General features: G+C 41.8%; 1 protein-coding gene across 5 annotated transcripts in view; it reads left to right on the top strand.

Annotated features, from left to right (window-relative positions):
• PTPN1 (protein tyrosine phosphatase non-receptor type 1) overlaps nucleotides 1–26,026 on the top strand; it is a 112,528-nt gene that overhangs the window by 25,776 nt on the left and 60,726 nt on the right. Inside the window, exons 2-3 of one of the 5 annotated variants that reach the window (XM_061631311.1) lie at nucleotides 14,902–14,983; nucleotides 15,347–15,425. The exons of 3 other annotated variants lie outside the window; for them this stretch is intronic. The gene's annotated coding sequence lies outside the window, so the exon portion shown is untranslated. Of the gene's footprint in view, nucleotides 1–14,901; nucleotides 14,984–15,274; nucleotides 15,426–26,026 lie in introns of those variants that run through there. One more of the 5 variants, XM_061631308.1, reaches the window with a different exon arrangement.

The raw sequence follows: 26,026 nt of genomic DNA, 5'->3' as shown, positions 1-26,026 counted from the left end.
TGAGTATTTATATCATAGCAAGAGGTGAGACCACACTGGCCCCATCCATTGGCCAGTGAAGGTGCAGCTGCTCAAATGCTTGATTTCCTTTTTTTCTCCCAGTTCTTTCATCATTTTGAATCATGTCTGTTAAATTGTGAGCCAGTGGGAAGGGACTGTCTTATCTTTCAATATATGTACAATGCTTAGAAAAATATAGACTCTATATATAATACTTAATGAGGCCACATTCAAGTGTGGGTTTCTGGAGCCATTTGTGGTGCTGTATTGAGATGGTTCTCAAAAGTGCAGTTTCTAGGAATTCTCCAAGCACCTTCCTGAAGAATTCCTGCCTCAGTACTCTTTCCTATATTTATGTTGGGTCAGGTGGCCAAATGTCAACTTGCTCTTTCAGTTGAGTTCAAGTACCTTGTTTTTAACTGGTTAAAAAAAAGTTCTTATTATATGACCATCTGTGCCATTACTTTACCTTTTATCTTCTCAAATTGTTGTTTCTCCATCGTGCTTTTCAAGTATAAATTGATGCAAATTACATTTTTGCATGCCTTTATATTTCTCTAGGCTTTTAGACATGCCACCATCCAGTAACCATTTTGCAGTTGAAAGGGTGGATGGTTCTGAAATTTGTGTACACACATTTGTTCACTTCATCCACTTGTGGTTATTAAATCTTTATACTGGTGATTGTATGTGTTATCATCTTTCAGTGCCAGCAAGGATTTGAGGTAATCTCTCAATCATTCTTTGGAATTTAGTAAGTGATAATGGTACCTGAAGAGAAGGAAACAAGTTTCGTTGCAGGGTACAGTAATAAGGGTGTGTCAGCATGGTCTGGACTATAAAAGCAGAAGAGAGGAATGTCATGGGAGCTGTGCAATCTTCCAGAGGATTCTTCTATATTTAGAGATGCAAGTCCTTGCTAGTTGCTTATGCCTGGCTCTGCAAATAGGATTGGAGTTCTTCAGATAAACACATTCACATTTCACACTGTATGCTGTATAACTTGTTTTACCCACAAGCCTTAGTGTTCTTGGTATGGGAAAAGAGTGGGGAATTCTCCACATCCCTGTCTAGTTTGTCTTAACACTATTGGGTTTTTAATATATTTGTGTGAATGATAGAGTGGCAGTAGGGCAGGCTTTACTGCAAGGCATACCAAGGCACCCAATGAAGGCATGGCTCTGGTCAGTCTGCTAAAGGGCTTCTCACTTCCTTGAATAATCGGTATGCCTGTCCTTCTGCTGCTTGTGACCAGTAAAGGAAAAGGTATAAAGTGACTGCCTATGTTCTGTCTAGCTCAGTATTGTCTACATTAACTAATGGTGGCTCTCCAGGGTTTCAGAGAAAGGTCTTTTCTAGCCCCACATGGAGATGCTGGGGATTGAACTGGAGACCTTCTGCGTGCAAAGCAGGGGCTCTACCACCACTGAGCTGCAGACCCTTCCCCTGGTGGGAATGGCAAGGAAAGTTTGCTGTTTTAGTATCTAACTTCATACAGGTGGTAACATTTAATATTAATATTTTCTGGTCCAAACTACAGCTCTTTTCAGCATACAATTGTACTCTGCAAGCCAACACGCAGCAGCTCTTTAGATGAATCAATGGAAAAAATTAAGATTGCTTGATGATATAACAGTAGGTGGCCTTGTCTGAATTAGTTCTTGGAAAATCTTCAGTTTTGCAAGCATGATTATTGAGAGGTGAGTTTTGGATCTGGCAATAAATTCCTTTTTATTTTTCATGAAGTGTCTAGGCTGCATAAATTCTGTTCCTAACCTAAAGCAAAAAATTTTGGGAAGACCCTCTGTTAAAGGAAATGGGTTTCATTCAATGTAGTGTTAAGGAGATTGTGCTGTTGGTGTAAGCATTTCTGCTTCCACGACAGAATGATCTTTCCTCTTCTCCCCCCATGCACTGTTCTGGGGGTTCTCCTGACCCTCTGGAGCAGATTTAGGGAGGGTGCGGGAGAGGAGGGGAGAAGTCCCATTGTGCTAGCTCACTGAGTTAGCCTGAATCTGGCCCATATCCACATTATCCCCTAATTTCTAAAAATTTGATTATCTTCCTTTTTCTTGAAGATTGGGCCCACAATGTTGGCTCTGTAGTCTCTTCACTTTGATGGCACAAAATTTTAAAATGCATGTTTACCCTTGTCCCTGCGTTTAGTTTGTTTCATTTTCCTACCATTGTGTTAGGGACCTGAATTGCCACCATTGCCAGGTGTCTGCTTTCCAAGCCTTAGTCCGGCGGCAGCAGCAGCAGGGCTTGATAGTGTCGTAACCACTGCCATGTCAACAGGCCAACCGCTCAAGGTGACCAGGGCAGAAAGGGGGGAGTGGCCCTTCACTGCGCCAGCTCCCACACTAGTGCAGTGAAGAGACCCAAACTGCTCACTCTCCAGCAGAACCTGTGCTAGTCCAGCCCCCCTTCCTGGCCAAACTGAAGGGGATACCACCAGCAGTAGCTTCCACCAGTCTACTGTTTAAATGGCTGCATTGGGGTGTTCCTAGCCAGCAGGGCTCCTCCACAGGACTTGGTGCAGGGACACCTTTTGCTCCTTCCAAGCCCCCTCCAGAATGGCAGATCATGGGGTTTAATTGCTCTGTTGAGATACCATCGGCAGGAACACAATAATGCTGCCTCCATTCACTTCCAGGTTTGGTGGTTAGCTATGGCTGCAAGTGACTAATGATAATGCTGAATTAATTCCTACTAAAGTATAGTATACTGAAAATCCGTTCTTTTGCCAGGTGGTATATTATTTACTGCTTTCCTTTCTCTAACTTTTTTTTAAAAAATGTGTTTAATCATCTCTGGGCTATAACATTTTGCAGCTCCTCCCTTTCTCTTTGCTACTTTCTGTTCTACTGATTTTCCTGCTTTTTTCCCAGTATATCTTCTTCCACAGATTACACTATCACATGTCTTTTCCTGAATCTCCAGCTCTCTTCTTTACCTTGCTATAAGATATGTTCAGTTTTCATTATTAATCAAATCTATCTTTTTTGGGGGGAGATGACACAATTGTTCCTTTTATACCTGAGATTCCTAGGGTTATTTTGGAGATTACAGCGACTTTTCCCCTCTGCAAGGGTGGGGGACCTATTAAGATGGTCCGCCCCCAGAGACTAATGAATCCGGATGGTTTTCAAAGGGCTCTGGGGAGTTTTCCGACTGATAAGGCTGGCGCTCCTGTCGAAACCCTGGTCGAAATGTGGAATACAGAAATGACCCGGGAATGACTTCCGGGAAGGGTGACTTCGCTTGTGCCTGCTTTTGAGACGGGCTCCCGCCTCAAAAGAAGCTTATTCAGTCAGAACATTTTTTATTTTGACTGATGAAATTTCTCCCGGGCAGGGAGAAACGTAGAGATCAACCTCAAAAGCCTGTTTTTGTTGGGAGGACTGGATTTCATTAATTTATGAAAAAAGGTCCAGCCAGCAATGCCGGATGGACTTCCGAACAAGCTCTATCTGATTAATGCGATACGGTTATCTTTTCTTCAAAGAGAAAACAGACTAACAGACAAGCACCCTTCTTTCTATTATTTTTTTTACTTGGTTTAAATTGTTGCAGCAAAAAGAGATTTGTCAAATGAATCAGCTTTAAAGAGCTTCTGGGTGAGCTATAACTCTTCTCTGTTATTCACGAAATTAACAGCTTATCTCTGTTTCTATTGCAAAAAGCTGTCCTGGAAGTGCATTCTAAAGATATAAACAGAAGAGGGATTTCTATTCCGAGGAACATTATATTGTCTGGGACTATTATCTTTTTGGTCTATTTTATTTTGACGAATCTGCCTCTTCACGACGCCACTAACTGTTTTGATGCTGGGAACTAAATTTGTTTTGTATTCTTGAACATAGAGAGATAAGGCAGGCTGCTCTGTTTATACTGTGATGTCATCAAGCCTGGAATATTAACCCAATTGTTGCTGAAATAAGAAGTGGTTCTTCTTTATTTTTGTTTTGTTTTGTTTTCGTGGTTTTAAAAATGGCAATCAAGAAAGTGGCTGAGAATCTGGAAGTAATTATGTTTCAGAAAATAATGGATGAGATTGAGATAACGAAACAAACCCTGCGACAGGGCAGTAAGGAGCTGAAAATTGAACTGAGCAAAATGACGCAGGAGCTTAAAGAAATAGGGGATCCTGTGAGAGAGGAGAATGAGATCAGAGATGAGAAAAGAAAAAATAAAGGGAAGATACAAGCCCTGGAGATTGGAACAAATGTGGAACTGGAAAAAGATCTGGAGTTTATGGATATTAGAAATAAAATCTACTGTTTGGAATTTAACGTTATCTCTGAAGAAATTAATGAAGATATTAGAGATAAAGTTATCAATGGCTTGGATAATCTTCTGGACTGGAATGACGTGATGGAGCTTGATATAGAGAAAATCTATGGAATTAACTGCAGCCATGTGACAATGGAAAAACTCTCAAGAGATGAGCCAGTGCATTTTGTAAAAAAGAAGAACAGAGATATGACTTTACAACAATATTTCAGCAACTTATTCAGAATTGATGGCAAGAAAATATTTGGGATAGAGGAAATTCCCATCAGACTCTTATTATATGACTATGGCTATGACAGCAAGATTATTATGGAATACTGATAATGGAAGATTGGACACTGAAATTACTGGACTTAACAGGACTATTGAAGATGGAAGATGGAATTAATAGGGATAATGGAATAATGGCTATTGAAATGATTGGACCTAACAGATTTTGATGAGATGGATTAATCGATATGTTTATTTGGACTATGGTTATGACAATAAGATTATTATTATTATTAACGAGATGGATTAATCGACATGTTTATTTGGAGAAAAATTGATTGATATATTTCTTAAAGAATTGAAACCTCTCTTTGACTTTTTGTGGAAAGAATAAAGTAATGTTTATGAGATTTGATGATTAATTAAGATAACTACTGGAGGAAAGTGATCTTATAATATAATTTAAGAGACAGGATTGTTATATATTGTAGACCTATAACTGATTTGATCTGCGACAAATGGGAAGTCAACATTTTATATTTTTGTTTAATCATTTTTGTTTTGTTTTGTTTTTTGTCTTTGAATGTTTTATGATTTTGTTTTGTATGTTTTATGAAAATTTGAATAAAAATTATTGTAAAAAAAAAAAAAAGAAATGACCCGGGAATGTGGAATACAGAAACGACATGATCGCTCCTGTGCGCCCTCTCCTGTGTAGAGCTCATACAGCTCCATGGTATACTCCAGAGCTGAGAGCAATGAAACAATATAGGAGACTGCTTGAGTGCAGATGGAGGCGAACTTCTGATGGCTGCAATCATACACTGGTAAGTGCTTATACTAAACGGTATTTAGCAGCTGTGAGGGTGGCAAAAAAACAATACTTTGCTACCACTATTAAATCATCTTTGCCGTCCAGCGGAGCTTTTCAGAATTGTTCGAGGGCTATTACACTCTGGCCCTAGGGACACGGTAGAACCGTCTGAGGCCCGCTGTAACGAATTTGCTAAGCACTTCCAGAAAAAGATCATTTGCATCCGCCAGGACTTGGACTCCAATGTTATAGCAGTTGAATCACAGGAGGTATCCAGAGCACAGCCTTGTCCTGATTGTTTGGATGAGTTTCAGTTGGTGCAGCTCGAGGACGTTGACAAGGTGCTTGGACAGGTGCGCGCAACCACTTCTGCTCTGGACCCTTGCCCCTCATGGCTAATAAAAGCTAGCAGGGATGGAACAGCCGGTTGGGCCAGGGAGGTGATTAATGCCTCACTGCGAGAGGGAGTGGTCCCTGGCTGCCTAAAAGAGGCGGTAGTGAGACCACTTCTGAAAAAATCTTCCCTAGACCCAGAAGATTTTAATAACTATAGACCGGTGACAAATGTCCCATTCCTGGGCAAGGTTCTGGAACGAGTGGTTGCTAGCCAGCTCCAGACACTCTTGGATGAGACCGATTATCTGGATCCATTTCAGTCGGGTTTCAGGCCTGGTTTTGGCACGGAGACAGCCTTGGTCGCCCTGTATGATGACCTTTGTTGGGAGAAAGACAGGGGGAGTGTGACTCTGCTGATTCTCCTTGACCTCTCAGTGGCTTTTGATACCATCAACCATGGTATCCTTCTGGGGAGACTCGCTGATCTGGGAGTAGGAGGCACTGCTTGGCGGTGGTTCTGCTCCTACTTGGCGGGTCGCCTCCAGAAGGTAGTGCTTGGGGAACATTGTTTGGCACCCTGGGTTCTCCAGTATGGAGTGCCGCAGGGGTCAGTTCTGTCCCCCATGCTTTTTAACATCTATATGAAGCCGTTGGGTACGGTCATCAGGAGCTTTGGAGTGCGTTGCCATCAGTATGCTGATGACACGCAGCTCTATCTCTCCTTTTCATCTTCTTCAGGTGAGGCTGTCAATGTGCTGAACCGTTGCCTGGCTGCGACAATGGACTGGATGAGAGCTAATAAACTGAGGCTTAATCCAGACAAGACTGAGATGCTGCTAGTAGGAGGTTCTTCTGACCGGATGGTGGATGTTCAACCTGTTCTGGATGGGGTCGCACTCCCCCTGAAGGAGCAGGTTCGCAGCCTGGGAGGAGTTCTTGATTCATCCCTGTCACTTGAGGCTCAGGTAGCCTCGGTGGCCCGGAATGCTTTCTACCAACTTCGGTTGGTGGCCCAGCTGCGCCCCTATCTGGACAGGGAAAATCTCGCTGCAGTTGTCCATGCTCTGGTAACCTCCAAATTAGATTACTGCAATGCTCTCTACGTGGGGCTGCCTTTGAAGACGGTTCGGAAATTGCAGCTCGTGCAAAATGCAGCGGCCAGACTATTGACACAGACAAGGCGGTCCGAACACATAACACCGATTCTGGCCCGCTTGCATTGGCTGCCTATATGTTTCCGGGCTCGATTCAAAGTGCTGGTTTTAACCTATAAAGCCTTACACGGCTTGGGACCACACTACCTGATGGAACGCCTCTCCCGATATGAACCTACCCATACACTGCGCTCAACATCGAAGGCCCTCCTCCGGGTGCCTCCTCAGAGGGAGGCTCGGAGGATGACAACAAGATCTAGGGCCTTCTCAGTGGTGGCCCCCGAATTGTGGAATGATCTTCCTGACGAGGCACGCCTGGCGCCAACATTACTATCCTTTCGGCGCCAGGTTAAAACTTTCCTCTTCTCCCAGGCATTTTAGCATTTTAGTATCTTAGTATTTAGTATTTTAATATGTGTTTTTGTCTGTCTTAAAATGTTTACAATTTTGAAATTTGGATGTAGTTTTAAAATTGTTTAAATATGTGTTTTAACTGTAGATGGAAGTTTTAGTTTGTACACCGCCCAGAGAGCTTCGGCTATGGGGCGGTATAGAAATTTAATAAAATAAATAAATAAAATAAATAAATGTTACTCCATTGTATGGCTTTTCTTCCTGTCCAGTATTTAGAATACCTTCATCCAGTCCAAAGGAGATCCAAAGGTACTAATGGGAGGGTTGGATAATCTTACCTCATCTGGCTTCTTATAGCAAATCTAATTTATTTATTTTTTCAGACGTGACAGTGTGATCTATATAGATATTTAGGCAAGAGAGTCAGGGACAGCTATTAAGCAGCTGTCCAACCCAGTTTCTTCTAAACAGTTTAATTCATATGAGAAAAGTACAGTGTGTGGTTGTGGAGATTGCAGTGTGCCACTGAGAGAACAGACTAGAACAGGACCAAGATTTTGAAGTGAGGAATAAGTTTAATAAAATATACCCAGATGATTCATGGATAGACCATGTAAGAAATCCGCAATTCCTGGCCCTGTCTACATGTCACTGTAAACCATAGTTTACAGGTTAGAAAGGCATGATCACAGTAAACTATGAAGTGGTTTACTGTCTCGTGCAAACCAGGAATCATGGTTTGAAATAAACTCATTGGGTTATGAAACTGGTTTGTTTAACAAATAAGTTTATTTCAGACAATGATTCCTGGTGCGTACGTACTGACCAGCCAGGAACTCTGGAAAGTGAATCTGAACCGTGGCTTCTTCTTCTTCTTGGACACAACGGGAAGGAGAGGAAGGGGCGGGGGAGTACTGGAGCTCAAGGCTTTGCCTGGCCTTGCAGATACTCATGCATGTAATGATAAATTAAGGTTTAACATTATATATGAACCAGACCACTGGGTGTTCAGATTATTTCCACTACATTTTAAATGTCTGCATGCCTTCATTCCAAGCAAAATTGATGCCCCATAGCAGAAACATGATGACTGTTTCTAGATTTAGAATGTAAAGTTTAGATCCTGATAGAAGTACAGCAGAAACCAATCTTTACTGGAAGGAGAGATCATTTTCAGGTTCTTCCTCTTGCCAAAAAGAGAACTTAAAAGGAAACAGTATTTCCAGTCCTGATTCCCAGACTTCCCTTTTATTTGTTGATCTGGAGTAAAGCCACAGTTCCAAATAATCCTATTTAACTTTTAACAGTCAGGAAAAATGACAGTGTAAACCTACAGCTTTCTTACTTGTTTTTTCCCAAAGGACTAATGAAGACAAAAGAAATTTTGGAGGAACATGAGGTTGTTGTTTTTTAAAAAAACACCCTCTTTGCTCAGTGGAAGGATACAATCATTCTGACAGTGATTATTACCTGGCAGTAATAAACATATCTACTTTTTTGTATAACAAATTGAAAGCTGCTGTTGCTCCATTCAGCTGAAGACAATGAGTTGTAAACAACTATGTTTTTCTCAGAGCAGACCCACAGAAATTAATTTAAGCTAGCTATGTTTATTATTTTCAGTGAGTCTGTTCAGAGTAGGACTAACAACCCCATAGGTCTAAGTCTTTACTATTATTATTATTATTATTATTATTATTATTATTATTATTATTATTATTATTATTATTAGATTTATATCCCACCTTTCTCCCAGTAGGAGCCCAGGGCAGCAAACAAAAGCACTAAAATCACTTTAAAACATCATAAAAACAGACTTTAAAATATATTACAACAAAACATCTTTAAAAACATTTTTAACAGCTTAAAAATATCTTTTTAAAAAAAGGTTTAAAACATATTAAAAATCTATTTCAACACAGACACAAACTGGGATAAGGGCTCTACTTAAAGGTTTGTTGACAGATGAAGGTCTTCAGTAGGTATCAAAAAAATAACAGAGATGGCACCTGTCTAATATTTAAGGGGAGGGAATTCCAAAGTGTAGGTGCCACCACACTAAAGGTGTGCTTTCTATGTCGTGCAGAACGGACCTCCTGATAAGATGGTATTTATTTATTTATTTATTTCGATTTCTATACCGCCCACAGCCAAAAGGCTCTCAGGGCGGTGCACAACATAGAGTAAAATACAATAAAATTACAAAGGTCAGTAAAAAGCATACATATTAAACAGTAAAACAGCCTGGTATCTGCAGGAGGCCTTCACCTGCAGAGTGCAGTGATTGACTGTGTATATAAGGGATAATATGGTCGTTCATGTATCCTGGTCCCAAGCTGTACAGGGCTTTGTACACCAAAACTAGAACCTTGGACATAACCCGGTAGCTAATAAGTAGCCAGTGCAATTTTTTCAGCAGCAGGGTGACGTGCTGGCAATACCCTGCCCCAGTGAGCAGTCTCATCACTGCATTTTGCACCAGCTGCAGCTTCCAGACCAACCTCAAGGGTAGCCCCACACAGAGCGTGTTACAGTAATCCATCCCAGAGGTTACCAGTGCATGGACAACAGTGGTCAGGCTATACCAGTCCAGAAACGGCTGCAGCTAGTGAACGTCCTGAACGCAGGACTGCCATCATCGTGAGGGAATTGAGACGTTTTGATATTGACATAGCAGCACTCCAAGAAACTCGAAGGGCAGGCGAGGGACAATTGAAGGAAGAAAAAGGAGGTTACACCTTCTTCTGGAAAGGATTGCCTGAACAAGAACGACGAATACATGGAGTAGGCTTTGCTATTAAAAATGATCTTGTGAAGCTCTTGTCAGAAGTTCCTACTGGCATTAATGAATGACTCTCAACTCTCTGATTAAAACTCGCCAAAAACCAGCAGGCAACTATTCTAAGTGCTTATGCACCAACATTAGATGCTGATGAAGACATCAAGGAAAATTTTTATACCCAGCTGGACACCATCTTATCAGAGATACCTTGATATCAAGATAAAATTATTCTCCTGGGCGATTTCAATTCAAGAGTTGGGCGTGATTTTGATTTCTGGCCAGAAACCATTGGGAAAGAAGGAGTTGGCAATAGCAACCTGAATGGCATTCTACTTCTGACTAACTGCGCAGAGCATAATCTTGTTATTACAAACACAGTCTTTCGCCAGAAAGATAAATGTAAAACATCATGGAAGCACCCTCCGTCAAAGCACTGGCATCTCCTGGATTATGTAATTGTCTGTGCCAGAGATCGTCGTGATGTACTCCTCACCAGGGCCATGACGCGTGCCGATGACTGCTGGACAGATCACCGATTAATTTGATCCACTATGGCCTTTAATATTGTTCCTCAACGTAGGCTCCAAGAAAGAAAACCAGGGCATAAAATGAACATCCATGCCCTACAAGATCCTATTAAGCGAGCTTGCTTTCAAACAACTCTCAAGAAACATCTGCCTACGGAACTCCCTGAAAACGTTGAGGAACACTGGATTAAACTGAAGACTTCCATTATTGCAGCATGTGAACAAACTATTGGATACCAAACTAAGAAACATCAGGACTGGTTTGATGAGAATGATAGTGAGATTTAACATATCATTGACAAGAAAAGGAAAGCCTTCCAGATATGGCAAACAGACATTAACTGTGCTGCTAAGAAAAAAATCTATGCCAGTGCAAAGGCTGAGGTCCTAAGAAGAACTAGAGAACTTAAGAACGCCTGGTGGATAAAGAAAGCTCAAGAAATCCAGCATTTTGCAGATGCTCATGATGCACTGGGCTTTTTTAATGCCACAAAGGCCATCTACGGACCAACAAATTATGGTACAAATCCCTTACGTTCAATAGATGGTACCAAACTTCTAAAGGACAAAGAGTCTATTGCACTGCATTGGAAAGAGCATTACCACAACCTCCTTAATCGTAACTCTGTTGTGGTTGATGAGGTCTTCTCGCAAATCCTGCAACAACAAATTAGAGATGAGCTTGCAGTATCCCCTAATTTGGATGAAGTCAGTAAAGCCATTAATCAAATGAAGAATAACAAAGCTAGTGGACCTGATGGGATTCCTGCTGAAGTCTTTAAAGAAGGTGGGCCTGAACTTACACAACAACTTCATAAGCTCATTGAAAAAATCTGGATGAGGGAGGAGATCCTGGAAGACTTTAGGGATGCCGTAATTATCACTCTTTTCAAGAAGGGTGATAGAACAGATTGTGGGAACTACTGAGGCATCTCTCTTCTAGCTACCGCAGGTAAAATCCTTGCAAGGATCCTCGCACATCGCCTCCTACCTATCTCAGAAGACATCCTCCCTGAATCCCAAAATGGTTTCCGCCCTTCCAGGGGGACAGTGGACATGATCTTCACTGCACGACAGCTTCAAGAAAAATGCAGGGAGCAAAACCGACCTCTGTATATGGTGTTTATTGATCAGACTAAGGCCTTTGATACTGTAAATCGAACTGCTCTCTGAACCCTCCTTCTGAAAATTGGATGCCCTGATAAATTTGTGAATGTTTTGCGACTCCTCCATGACAACATGACGGCAACAATTTTGGATAACAGTGGCTCTCAAAGTGATCCATTCAAAGTGGGATCAGTGGGATCAGGTGTCAAACAGGGATGTGTCATTGCTCCGACCTTATTTGCTACTTTCATCGCCATGATTCTACACCTTGTTGAGGGGAAACTACCCACTGGCGTGGAAATCACATATCGAACAGATGGAAAGCTTTTTAATCTCAGTAGGCTGAAAGCAAAAAGTAAGGTAATTACAACCTCTGTCATAGAACTTCAATATGCCAATAATGTAGTCTCCGCACATTCAGAGGAAGATCTTCAAACTATCCTAAATGTCTTTGCAGAAGCATATGAAAAGCTTGGCCTCTCGCTTAACATCAAAAAAACCAAAGTGGTTCATCAGCAAGTGCAAACCAATCCCTTTGTAGCACCATCAATCCAGCTTAATGGTGCGACGCTGGAGAATGTCGATCACTTTTCCTATCTTGGCAGCCACCTCTCTGTAAAAGCTGACATTGACGCTGAAATTCAGCATTCTGAGCTCTGCAAGTGCCGTATTCTCCTGAATGAAGCATAGAGTGTTCGAGGATCGGGATATTCGCAGGGAGACCAAAATGCTTATTTACAAAGCCATTGTACTACCGACCTTACTGTACGCCTGTGAAACATCGACCATCTATAAACACCACTCCCAACTTCTTGAAAGATTCCACCAACGCTATGAATTTGTATTTTTATCTGTGATTTTGTTCATTTATTGTATGTTGTACACCGCCCAGGGAGCCATTGGCTATGGGCGGTTTATAAATGAAAATAAATAAATAAATAAATAAATAAAACGCTGCCTCCAGAAAATTCTGCAAATTACTTGGGAAGATAGGCGGACTAATGTTAGCGTATTGGAAGGAGCAAAGACCACCAGTGTTGAAACAATGATCCTCCAACATCAACTTCGCTGGACTGGCCATGTTGTTCGAATGCCTGATCACCGTCTTCCAAAGCAGCTACTTTACTCCCAACTTAAGGATGGAAAACGGAATATTGGTGGACAGCAAAAGAGATTTAAAGATGTTCTCAAAGCTAAAAAAATGTAACATAAGCATTGAGAACTGGAAAGCCTTGGCCCATGAGCGTCCCAATTGGAGGTCGGCCATTATCAAAGGTGCTATGGACTTTGAAGAAACACGAGTACAGGGCAAAAGGGACAAATGAGCTAAGCGGAAGGCACATTAAGCAAATCCTCATTGTGACCATCTTCCATCTGGAAACCTATGTCCCCACCATGGGAGGCTATATGGATCCAGAATTGGCCTCCACAGTCTTCCGGACCCACTGTTAAAGACCTTACCCTGGAAAACAATCTTACTCAGCCACGAGTGATCTCGCCAATGAATGAATGGTACAAGGCACTCCTAGCCACTGAGATCACCTGGAGCTCTAGCAACAAAGAGTACTGAAGTTTGTTGGTGTGAGGAAGTAGTAATGCCCCCAAAAAAAGTAATTTCAATTTTTTTAAGGTAGGTGATTGGCTTTGCCGCTATTACTTTCTTTATCTTATTTTTAGGCAATCCAGTTCTGTACTATGTCAGCAAATGGAAGAGGCACACAATTGATAGCACCTTTTTATTGGGTTTAGGTCTTGCACTATCCTTCATTTCCTTACAACTTTGAGGCCATACTATTTCATTGCACTCTGTATAGGACTATCCTTGTGGGGCTATGCTTCTGTATAGTGTGTTTTGCTTCCCAGGGCTACACCTAGAGTGATATGGGAAGTATGTCTTGAACTTGCATGCCTTTTCCCGGTCACCATGGGGAGATGAAGCATACAAACCCAAGGCTCAATACAGATCTTTCCTTGGGCTATTTTTCAGGAAGTGGGGGGAATAATGGCAAAAGAAACTTAGATTAATTAGAGGCTTTTTAAAAATAACCTTGAGACATTTAAGAATGCAATCCTATGCTTGCATTCTGTCTTTGACTTAAGGAAAAAAATTGATAGATTATGCTGACCAAGTCACAGTGCCATAGTAATAATAATTAATGAACATATAGCATTTTCCTGTAGAGTTGTGTGCCTTAATTGCAAGTCCATATATCGATGTACGGAACATGTTCTCTTGGCATGAAAACATCAGCAAAGTATACACAACAAAAATTGTCCCATCTAAATTCAGTTTTAGTCACAGGCAGGTTTTAGCATGCAATTCTTCTGAATAACATTTTTGTAGAATGAAGCAGCAAACTTTGAAAGTCAACATTGTCTGAAAGGATTGGTACAGATAAACAAATTTATAGAATATGCAGAATAAATCAGACCTGGCTTCCATAAACTGATGCTAAGGAATTAATGCTTTACACATTTTCTTCATTACAAGCTAATTATATTAAAATATTCAAACACTCTACCTCTTTCTATTCTCTGTATGGAATTATGATGTTGATCCTTTTTGTTTTATACCTTTTATAGCCTGCTTTTCCATTGGTATTCTGAAAGTGGATTGCAAAACTGGAAATTAAAATACAACAGTCATAAAACAGTAGAACACAGCAAGGTAACTGGGTACAGTTTAAAGCCAAAAAGCCATCGTTATACATAAAGCAGCAACTTAGGGGTCAGTTGTACCTCCAGTGACAATCTAACATTATCTTTGTAGAAGAGGAGATGCAATGCTTCAATCAGAATTCAATGTAGTGCCCAGAACAACTGCTCAGCACCACTACATTAGTGCCCACAGGCACATGAAGGCCAGGGATTGAATCCAACTAAGTCACTGAGCAAAAGGGACAATTTCTGTACATGCAACGGAACCTCCCCACCTTCCCCTTCCTCTGTGCATCCTCTGCACTACCTCCAAATCTGTTCCAGAGTATTGGGAAAAACTTCTAGAGCAGATTTGAGAGAGTTCATGGAAGAAGGGGAAGCCCCATTGCATGCATGGAAGTTTTTCTGCTCGTGCAATGACTTAGTTGGATACAGCTCTGGGATCCCTAGTGATTCTGCAGCCAATCACGACACAACACTAGACTCCATAAAGCAAGATGTGTGACATGAGGCTCTTTGCTCTGTTCCTATATCTGGAGAACTAAGAGCACACAGATGGTGCTGGAGGCAGTTAGTGGAAAAACATCATTTAGCAGTTTGTGTACCCAACAGCTAGGGAGAGAAGAACAAGTGAATAATTTTAACTTCTCAGAACCTTTACAGATACTTTGCCTTGGGACAAACACCAATCAGCACTTCAACCAAACTGTTGAAACTGGGCCTGCAAGGATGGCACCCACAGCAGGTAAGCAGAGGGAGATGGGAGACCTTGCTTCGAAGTAGGACATCTGTTCCTCCTATGTCACCCAAGTAAAGAGATTGGTGTGAAAGCGCTAGGGCACCCATGACCCCAAAGTATTTTCCTTCCTTGTCCCCGACACTCATATAGTTTGGGTAACTGTGAGGTGGAGAAAGGGAAAGGTGTTTATGAACAAGTGTTGTGCGCACTGAGTAACTACTGTACGGAAAGGGAGTATCTTGGGGTCCTAACTCCTAAATAGATGCAAGATCCTTCCATATACCGGTGAAGGTAGTGGGGAAGCAAACCAGCTTTGTGGGAGAACATCAGTCTGTGGTTGTACAACTCGTGACTTTTTTTTCTTTGCAGGTTATGAGCAGAAGCACATGGAATGGAACAAAGTGTAAGCTGCACAAAGAATTTCAGTGCAGCACCTTACTTTGGATAGGTGGGTATTGTCATGATGACCCCATTATCTCCCTTAAGAGGTGAACCCCATACCATAGACATCAGGGATACTTCCCATGGGGGAAGCTGCAAAGCTAGTCCAAAGCAATAGTAGAGCACTTGAGTGATAACACATTTTCTCGCTTACCAATCCTTAATAAACATTTAGTCTCCCAACCTTATTTGTTGCAGCTGCTACTCATTATTCTCCACATAATCGGTCTCATCTCCCTTCGGCAACCATTTAACACACATCAAGGGAAACTTGTTTCCCACCATCCCGCTTCTAGCATCATGCAGCTCACATGCAAGGCCTGCAGGCAGCAGCATTGAGCAGGAGGGAAACCTGCTCTTCCTCTTTGGGATGGCCATCTTTTCCTTCGAGCAGAGCTCCTGTGCCTTTCCAGGATGCAAGACAGACAGTAATGTCACAGGTGCAGCATTACCCAGCATGATGCAGTGGGTTGTAGGAACAGCTGCCCCCTGTTTATTGTCTGTCTTTTCAAAGGCACAGGGGGTCTGCATACGATAAAGAGTTGACAACCCTGCTCATCTGAGTTGCTTTCAGAGCTCATTCTACAACTGATTCAATAAAAGTGACTATTTCAGCTGTGTGTGTGTTCTCATGATGGCTTCCAGATAAGGGAATTACAAGCACTCTTCGTTACCCATCTTGGATGGCTTCATGATGGGGCAGCAGGTTTTCTACCATCACAACCAATCAAGGTGGAGAGTCTTCATCTTTCATATGGCCTTGCCACTGGTTTGTGTGCCATGTTATTCATCTTGGATGGCTTTGTATCAGGGCAGTGGCTTTTCCACCATTGCAACCCATCAATGTTGAGAGTCCGCATCTTTCCCATGGCCTTGCTACTGATCCATATGCTAGTCGTCTGGCTATCACAGCACACACCCAGTGCATCTGTCCATCCAGCCCTTTTTCATGGTAGACTACCCACTGTTGAACCTGGGATATCACTTATAATAAGCGCGTGCCTTTTCACTGAGATATGCCCCATGATATTCTGATTAACAAGCTACCTAAATGTGGGCTGGATGGAGCAACTATCAGGTGGATCCACTGTTGGCTACAGAATCATACTGAAAGAGTGCTTATCAGTGGTTCCTTCTCAAAGTGGGGGGAGGTAACAAGCTGGGTTCCGCAGGGCTCAGTCCTGGGCCCAGTGCTCTTCAACATTTTTATTAACGACTTGGATGAGGAGGTGCAGGGAATGCTTATCAAATTTGCAGACGATACAAAATTGGGAGGGATAGCTAATACCTTGGAAGACAAAAACAAAATTCAAAGGGATCTTAATAGGCTGGAGCATTGGGCTGAAAATAGAATGAAATTTAACAGGGATAAGCGCAAAATTCTACATCTAGGAAACAGAAACCAAATGCACAGTTATAAGATGGGGGATACTTGACTCAGCAATACGGCATGTGAGAAGGATCTTGGGATTGTCGTTGATCACAAGGTGACTATAAGCTAACAGTGCGATGTGGCTGCAAAAAAGGCAAATGCTATTTTAGGCTGCATTAACAGAAGAATAGTTTCCAAACTGCGTGACGTATTAGTCCCCCTTTCTTCAGCACTGGTTAGGCCTCATCTTGAGTACTGTGGCCAGATCTGGACACAGCACTTTAAGAAGGATGCAGACAAACTGGAACAGGTTCAGAGGAGGGCAACGAGGATGATCAGGGGACTGGAAACAAAGCCCTATGAGAAGACACTGAAAGAACTGGGCACGTTTAGCCTTGAGAAGAGAAGACTATGGGGAGATTGCAGTCTTCAAGTACTTGAAAGGTTGCTACATGGTGAAGGGCCAGGATCTCTTCTCGATTATCCCAAAGTACAGTACACGGAATAGTGGGCTCGAGTTGCAGGAAGCCAGATTTCAATTGAAGATCAGGAAAAACTTCCTAACTGTTAGAACAGTACGCCAGTGGAACCAATTACCTTGGGAGGTGGTGGTCTCTCCAACACTGGAGCACTCAAGAAGCAGCTAGACAGCCACCTGTTGGGTATACTTTGATTTGGATTCATGCATTGAGCCGGGGGTTGGTCTCGATGGCCTTATAGCCCCTTCCAACTCCATTATTCTGTGATTTTATGTTTCCACATAGGACCTCTTCGGTACTCAAGTCTCTGGATGTGATGCATGGGATAGAGGGAAGGAAATGGTGTGTGTGTGTTGTGCTTAGCTCCAGGGAGACTCCTAAGGCTCTTTTATGGGTCTTCGATGTCTTGTCTTTGCTTCTGCGACTACGTGGGTGTTGTTGCTCTGGGGAGTTGAAGGTCTGGGTTCTGTTCCTAGAGCCTCTCCTTTCTGTATCCAGAATTGTCGTCCCAGAATATGAGCTTTGCCACATAGATTCACATTGCATCTACCCAAGGTGGGATTCAAGCACACATCTTTGCATTTCCTTTGCACTGTCTTGCCCAGTTGTGTATTGGTCAGCTTATGGTGCTGTTTCCAGTGAGCTTGCATTAAAACATCAATTCTTTTTTATATGGTTCCCTTCCCATTCCCTTGAGGAATAAAACCTTGTACCCCTTCCACAGACGTTCAGTATGTGCCGTAGTATTCATAGCTTTGAGTGTGTGAAGTCTTTTCAACTGGTGTGCAGTGCTATGCCTCTGAAGGGGCAGGTGTTGTGTATTCTGGAACTGTGCTGGGGTGTGTGGGATATGTACTATAGATAGGCTAGCATCAGTGTGACAACCCCACTGTCCGTGTGCATGCTGATTGCTGCCATTCCTGCTTGATAACATGTGGGTGGTGGTTGTGCATGGTGTCATGATTAGGTAGTGGCAGAGTTTCTGGGTACACTGTGGGAGTGTCTGTCAGCGCTGGTATGTTAGCGGTTGTTTTGACAGCTGTTCTTCTCTTATGAGTATGCTCCTGGTCACCATGTGTGCACTGATGGTGAATCAGCCAGCGTAGCAGGGCCATAGGATTGCTTTGCCAAGCTCTCTCCATTTATCCTAAATGTGTTCCTTGATTTAGGATTATGTGGATTCTTCACCATTCTCCAGTTATGTTGGTATGAATTGGTGCTGATATCCTGAGGTTTCAACCTAGTTGACATGTGAGACTTTTTCTCCATTACTTTGGAAAACTGGAGTTTCTTAATTGTCTCAACACACACACACCCGTCTCTCTGTGTACTGGTATCAAAAGAGCTGACTTACCATCTCTTCTATCCTTCCCCCATTCCATTGTCACCTAATTATAAGCATTTTCAAACTTCCTCAGTGAATTCTTTCCAAGTATGAAAGAGATGGGGAGGAGGGAATCGGAATCGGTTTGCAAAGTTTGCTCTTTCCCAGGCATTGAGCTGGCAGACCATGAAACAAGGTAGGGAGGAAGGCCCCATGGGCCCACATTGTACTTTCAGCCTAGTTCTTCCTCTAGCAGTTGCTTACACCTCTGCAAGGACACTTGGTTCATGCTTCCAAATCCCTGTTCCTAAATCATTCACAAATTGTTTATATGCTTCCTGTGTTTCCACTGGCTCTAGCCCACTCACTGCATTCCTCAGGTTTTGACCTTGTGTCTTGTTCTCATCACTTCCAACTGTGGCTTATGCTATATGCTTAAAACTGGATTTCTCAACTATAGAAGCCCCTTTGTCGTTCGGATTGTAATGCGCTGGTGTCAGTGAAACCTGGACAGGAACGTCCAGGACAGGGTAGTAAGGAGACAGCGCATGAACTGGAAAGAAGGAAGGGGGTGGGAAACTTGGAGTGGATTGGGGGGAGGGGTATCTGTTGGGTGCTGATATTGAAAACAGATTCCTGGACTGAGTCCCAGGGCAATGTAGCCTTGACTGGGGGCAAATAATCGATCATTTGCCAAGGGTGGTAATGGCAAAGTATCGGTGGATATTGGTGTTGGAGAAAGACGAACTAGGTTAGTAGAAAAGTTAAGAGTAGATATTTGTGGATGGTACCTGGATTCTCTGTACATTGTGCTGGGAGAGAGGTGGGGCATTTCTTAATTTCTAAAAAAGAGAGCTCTGCTAGGGGTCAGAAAACCACACATGACAGTCATGCCACGTGAACATGCTCAGATCCTTAATACATGGGAGGTAGGTAAGCTGTAATTGTTCAATAATGATGACCCCACACTGCCCAGTATGGCTCAAAGGTGCCATACTTAATATGTTCCAACTGGACTCATCCTTGGTACTGAAAACAGATTCAAAATTTTATTCCCTGGTGAACCCTAGGATAAATGAAGACCTGTGCAGGACACTATTTTCTAGGTGTTTTGTTTTTTGTACTGATGCAATGTGTGTATGGGCGTGTGAGTGCCATGCTTCCTGAGAAACAGGAAACTAAGGAGAGCATCTTTTGGGTGGGGGAAAAAGGTTAGAGTTCTGGACTAATACCTGAAAGACCAGGGTTCAACAGTCTTCAAGTTCATTGGACGACTTTGGGCTAGTCACAGTCTCTCAGCCTAACCTACCTAACAGGGTTGTTGTGAGGATAAAAGGGGGGGGAGCCATGTGCACCACCTTGAACCCCTTGGAGGAAAGGTGTGATAGAAATGTAATAAGCACATTTGTAGGTTGCTGAGAGAATGAGGCTAAAGGAAAATAGCACATATAGCTTAGGCTTGAGAGTTCTGAGGTGTTTGCATCGCTAAAGTGGGTGGACACACATGAGAAATTCTGGAAGCTTGGGTTAGGGAAGCCAAAGAAGTGGCCAGGGGCTTGGAAGTGGGAGTTGAATTTTGCATATTGATTGGAACCTAGCCAAAACCTTGACTGTTACACAGTCCTCCATAAAGCTTCTGTCAGCATTTCTCTCTCCCTTTTCTTTCCTTCCCCTTCCCCTCCCTCCTCCCCGAAAAACCTCTCAGTATTTAGACATGTAGTATTATATGGGAGAAAATGTCATTGGACATAGCTGTCTCGTTTTGATTGCAAGGCTTCTGCAGTGATTTCACTACAGATGGGTTGCATTTATGTGGTGCTGTCCCAACTCAAAGCCCAAAATATTTCCTTTCTTGAATTCAAGCAGTCCAAACACTAGAGATCTGTTTTTTGCTTTGGTTTTATAAAGTTCTGGAAGTGCTTTTTAAAGGTTGCTGTGTAGTTCTTGTCTAGCTTTTGCTTGAGTGAAACAACTGCAGTTTTTGGTGATTATGTAGTTAAAGTGCTGTTGCTACTTGTGGATTAAAAGCCAAGCATACTTTATAGGAGAGAGGTGAAAGATCGCACATCCCACAAGCAAGCTTCATTTGCTGTTTTCTGAACTCCAGGCAAATATTCTAGTGTAAAAGTGTGAGTTTTTTGCAAAAGTTTTTTGGAAAAGCAGTGAAACAGTGCAGGGATTCCCATCTGCTCTTGTTTTATCTAATTCCAAAGTTACATGCCTTTAAAAGGGCACCCGTTTCACGGCAGAAAAACACAGATGTGTTGTAGACTTCACAGATATGAATGCCTCTTGACACTTTCATTTGTTGGTTCCTCCTTATTGTATGGTATTTGAAGGTTTAGGTACATATGTCACTGGTTAAAAGAGCATTGAAGCTGTTGTCAGTATTCTTTAAAGTACTGGGGAACACATTTGATTAAAATATTCATCCTTGGAAACTCTCTACTTGGCGTATGATTGCAGTTACAAACTAAGGAAGGAATATGTCTGTTGTTCAATTGGGAAACTTTTGAACATATATACAGAGCCAATCTGCCACATCCAAATGAGACGGGCAAGTGAAATGATGCTTCTGGCAGTCCTCTTTGGCCCAAGAGCTCTCTCTGTAGTTTCCAGTTCGGCTTTGGCAGTCTCTAGTGGCTGGATCACACAAGTCTTAAACTGTTTGGGGTTTTTTATATATAGTTTTTTGGGGGGTAGTATTACTTTTAATTCTGACAACTAAGGCTTTAGAGCAGAAATAGAAAACCTATGACCCTCCAGAAGTTGTTGGACTATATCTCCCATTATCCCTGACTCCTGGCTGATGCTGATGGGAGTTGCATTCTAATAACATTTGAGCCCCATCTGCATTATACATTTAGAGCCCTAGTATAGAGTGAGTCACTTGCACATCTTGAGAAGACAGCCACTGTGTGGAACAGTTTTCAAGAAGTCTGTACATGGTAGCTAGAATATGTGCATAGGCCTTTAGTTAACACACATGTAATTCCTAGAGAAATCAAAGACTTGGGCCACATCTGCACCATACATTTAAAGCCCTATTATACCACTTTAAAACAGTCATGGCTTCCCCCAAGAAGTGTTTTAATTAGTGTTTTATCTATGCATTCCTCTTCCCAGGCAACAGTGGGAGTTGTAGCTCTGTGAGGGGAATAGTGGATCTCCTAACAACTCTCAGCACCCTTAAACGACAGCTCCCAGGATTCCTTGCGAGGAGCCATGACTGTTTAAAGTGGTAAAATTGTGCTTTAAATGTATAATACAGATGAGGGCGTTGGAGAGCCACAGGTTCCTCAGGGCTCCTTTGGAACCAGAGGTCCTCCTCTATCCCCTGTTAATGCTTCATCTTGAGATGTTAATGTTTATATTTGTGCATGCAGAGTGGTGTGGATAACACATGATCCCTGAAACATTTTCATACATATAGTGAACTCTTTTAAAAAAAAATCATAGAGGGAGGGCAGTTTCTGTTTCTCATGGTTGCAGAGAGAAATTTAGATATGTGATGACAAAGATGCTTAAAATTTGCAACAGGAAGCTGCAATTCAGTGTGCCTCAATTTGTATTATTTCCCCTGACTTGTTTAAACACAGCTGAAAATTATAATTTCAAAAGAAGTTAAGTGTAGGATAAGTCTGATATGTAGGCTAGTTTGAAGTCTGCACATGACCAAAATTTACAACTGCATTTCTTGATGCTAAACACGGCGAGTTCTGCTGTAAAGGTGAAGAGTACATGGAAAGCACCTAAGTGCAGCCTGCATTTTTTAAAACTTTCTTTAAACAATAAAGTGAAGTATGCCTGCAATCATGTAACGAGAGCACCTTCATGTAATCAGTATGTCACTTGCTGTTTCTGACCAGTCAAGTTCCTCCTCTGCAAATCAAATGAGAACATGCCCTAGAGACTCCTGTAGTTCTGTTGCTCTGTATGGGGCACCTGCCAGAAATTTATTTTTATTTATTTGATTTAATTTAAAGTATTTATAATCTGTCCTTTATCCTAATATTACAGGGTGGGGAACAATAAAACATGTATGAAGCATAATCCATTTGCAAAAAGAATAGATAACATCAGCATAACATTTCAAACGATCAGAAACTGCAGAATATCTAAGGGCTTCAGCCAAACAATTAAAAGCTATCAAAAGCTTGAGAAAATCATCAGGTCTTTAGTTGGGAGCTAAATAAAAACGTAGTAGATGCCAACTGAGTTTCAGACATGAGAGTGTTCCATGCCTGGGGTGCCACTACAGAGAATGCCCTCTTTTGTGTCATTGCATAGTGTATAACACCCAGTGGTTAGGCACTCCCAAGTATTTAGACCCCAAACCTTTCAAGGCTTTATGAGTCATGAACAATACCTTGAACTCAAACTGGAAGCATACTGGCAGCCAGCGCAAATCCTTAAAAGCTGTTGAACTATGGCTTCAGCTAGATGCTCCACTCAGTAATTTAGCAGCCACATTTCGGACTATCTGACATATCTGTGTAGTCCTCAGCAACAGCCCTAAATAGAGCATATTACAATACAAGCTTCATACACTGCTTTTTTTGGCCAGGCTCTGTGCAAAGTTGCACCATGATCCAAAGGCATGCCCTTAGTCTGTCTGCAGAAAGGCTGTAAGTCAGTGATAAAGCATCTGTTTTGCATGCAGAATGTCCCAGGTTCAATCCCTGGAGTCTCCAGGTAGGGCTGGGAGAATATCCAGCCTGAAACCATAGAGATGATGACAGTCAGTGTACACAACACTGAGGTAGGTGCACTCATTAGTCTGTCTTCCTGTGCCCTGTTTTCTTGCTGTGAACCAACACCAATGGTTCTAAATTCTAAAGCATTACAGATTGCCCCTTCTAAGAAGAGCTACTCTTTCTAATAAACCGATAATTTGGGGGTTAATGGAACCATTTCTATCATTTGGGAAGTCATAATTTTAAAATCTTCAAAAAGAATTTACCAAACACATAACTGAAGAACTAGATCTATTAACTTTCCAGAAATGGCATATATTTTAAAAACAAAACACTGCAGGGTAAATAAGTTCATAGCTTTTAAAGAAAGGACTAATCTGGAGGGTGCAGTAAGATTTCAGAACATTTCTGTGTAAGCAGGAGCAGGTGACATAATCGCAGCATCATGATATAATAGGGAACACACTAATTACACCTTAATGAAATTGGATGTCCCAAGTGCCAAATCTCTGCAAGTCACAAGGAAAGTGGTAATTTAATGAAATAATTCCACACAGGTGCAAAAGAAATGAAAATCCTCAAATTAATAATTACAAAGCCCATAGGTGATCGCATATGTCATGGGGATCATCAAAGTTTGTTCCAGTGGACACATTTACAATTTTAAGAGAAGGTCATGGGCACCAGTCTGAAAATGGCTGCCATGGGGTGTGTGGCCTAACATCTAAACACCTAGCATCACATTTAAAAGAGTAGAAAAAGATGCCGCTGCCATCCATCAGTGGAGGCAAAGGCACCTCCTGTCAGCCACCACAATTGTTCACATAGAGAAACTCTTCACATTTCTCTGTTCAGATGGGAAAGGAGGGTGAGTTTCCAGGCCTGGCATCCAATTAAATGTTGGATGTTGAGGTGTGTTCAGTGTAGAAGAAGGTGAGCCAGTGCAAACAGGATAGGAGACGGAAAAGCAGTCTCTTGGGGTGCTACATTAGTGACTGTTGGGGAAAAACTGACTAAAAAAATAACATCATAGTTTTTAGTTATTTTATATTATTCACAATAAACGTCTTGTGACACCTTAAAGCAGCCTTTCCCAACCAGTGTGCCTCCAGATGTTGTTGGACCACAACTCTCATCTTCCTGACCATTGGCAATGCTGGCTGAGGCTGATGGGAGTTGTGGTCCAACAATATCTGGAGGCACACTGGTTGAGAAAGGCTGCCTTAAAGACTGTATCGTAGCACAGGCTTTTGTAGACTGGAATCTACTTCTCATCAGCTGCAAAAATGTTTAAGGTGTCACAAGACAGCTAGTTGTGTTTGCTGTGAAAGGTTCAATAGTGATAGCTCAATTCTGTACATGTCTACTCAGAAGTAAGTTCCATGTAAGTACATCTGGCATTTACTGGCCATCACTCAGTATTCTGAGATTTTCAGACTACCTGGATTTATTTACAATAGTAAACTTCTGATTCAGTGACCTTAATTATATTGATTGGTCTGTTTGAAATCAATTACAAAAGTCAACTCTAATTTCTTTTGTGAATCTTGATTCTTTCAGAAACTTGCAACCTTAACAAGGCAACAAGAATTGAAGTTCTTTAATTTTTGTCTTTGCAAAGACATTTTGCCACAGCTTTCTCAAGCATGTGCTTCCCCCCCCCCTTTCAAAACTTGTTAAACTCTGGATTGGTACTAAGAGTTATGAATAAATTGTGCCGTCCTGGGCTCCTACTGGGAGGAAGGGTGGGATATAAATCAAATAATAAATAAATAGATAACTTAAGTCATTTATTTCAGTGGATCAGGCATCACCCATAGTAATCATTAAAATATTAACAAAGAAAACTTTATGCTTATGTAGAAGGGAATAATATGTAGTTTTGGGTCAGTGGCGATTCTGATTTTTGCAGAATGATAACATGGGGAACGCAAAGCACTCAGATAGCCACAAACTACTTGCATCTGCAATATGGAGATCATACTGATCTGCTGCAGAGGGTTATTGCAAGGCTTATAACAAGATAATTTATGTGAAACTTTGAATACAATAAAAACGCTAAGTATTGTTCATATAATGTGAACGTTATTTTTTGAACACAGCCCTGACAACCTATTAAGGGGTTTGAATGTAACATATTAATAAGAGAGAGAAACGAGATTTTGCTGGACAATAATCATGATTTATTTCTGCCACAATTTCTGGAGGCAATAGTCAAGAAATCAGAAGAAGGCTAGGACTGGGGAGGGCAGCTATGAGAGAACTAGAAAAGGTCCTCAAATGTAAAGATGTATCACTGAACACTAAAGTCAGGATCATTCAGACCATGGTATTCCCAATCTGTATGTATGGATGTGAAAGTTGGACATCTATGTATGGATGTGAAAAAAGCGGATAAGAGAAAAATCAACTCATTTGAAATGTGTTGGAAGAGAGCTTTGTGCATACCATGGACTGCGAAAAAGACAAATAATTGGGTGTTAGTACAAATTAAACCAGAACTATCACTAGAAGCTAAAATGATGAAACTGAGGTTATCCTACTTTGGACACATCATGAGAAGACATGAGTCACTAGAAAAGACCATAATGCTGGGAAAAACAACAGGGAGTAGAAAAAGAGGAAGGCCAGACAAGAGATGGATTGATTCCATAAAGGAAGCCACAGACCTGAACTTACAAGATCTGAACAGGGTGGTTCATGACAGATGCTCTTGGAGATCACTGATTCATAGCG

The sequence above is a fragment of the Rhineura floridana genome, chromosome 6 (genome assembly GCF_030035675.1).
Source record: "Rhineura floridana isolate rRhiFlo1 chromosome 6, rRhiFlo1.hap2, whole genome shotgun sequence".
NCBI lineage: Eukaryota > Metazoa > Chordata > Lepidosauria > Squamata > Rhineuridae > Rhineura > Rhineura floridana.
Note: the sequence above shows the minus strand (reverse complement) of the source record. Positions and strands in the feature narration are given on the sequence as shown.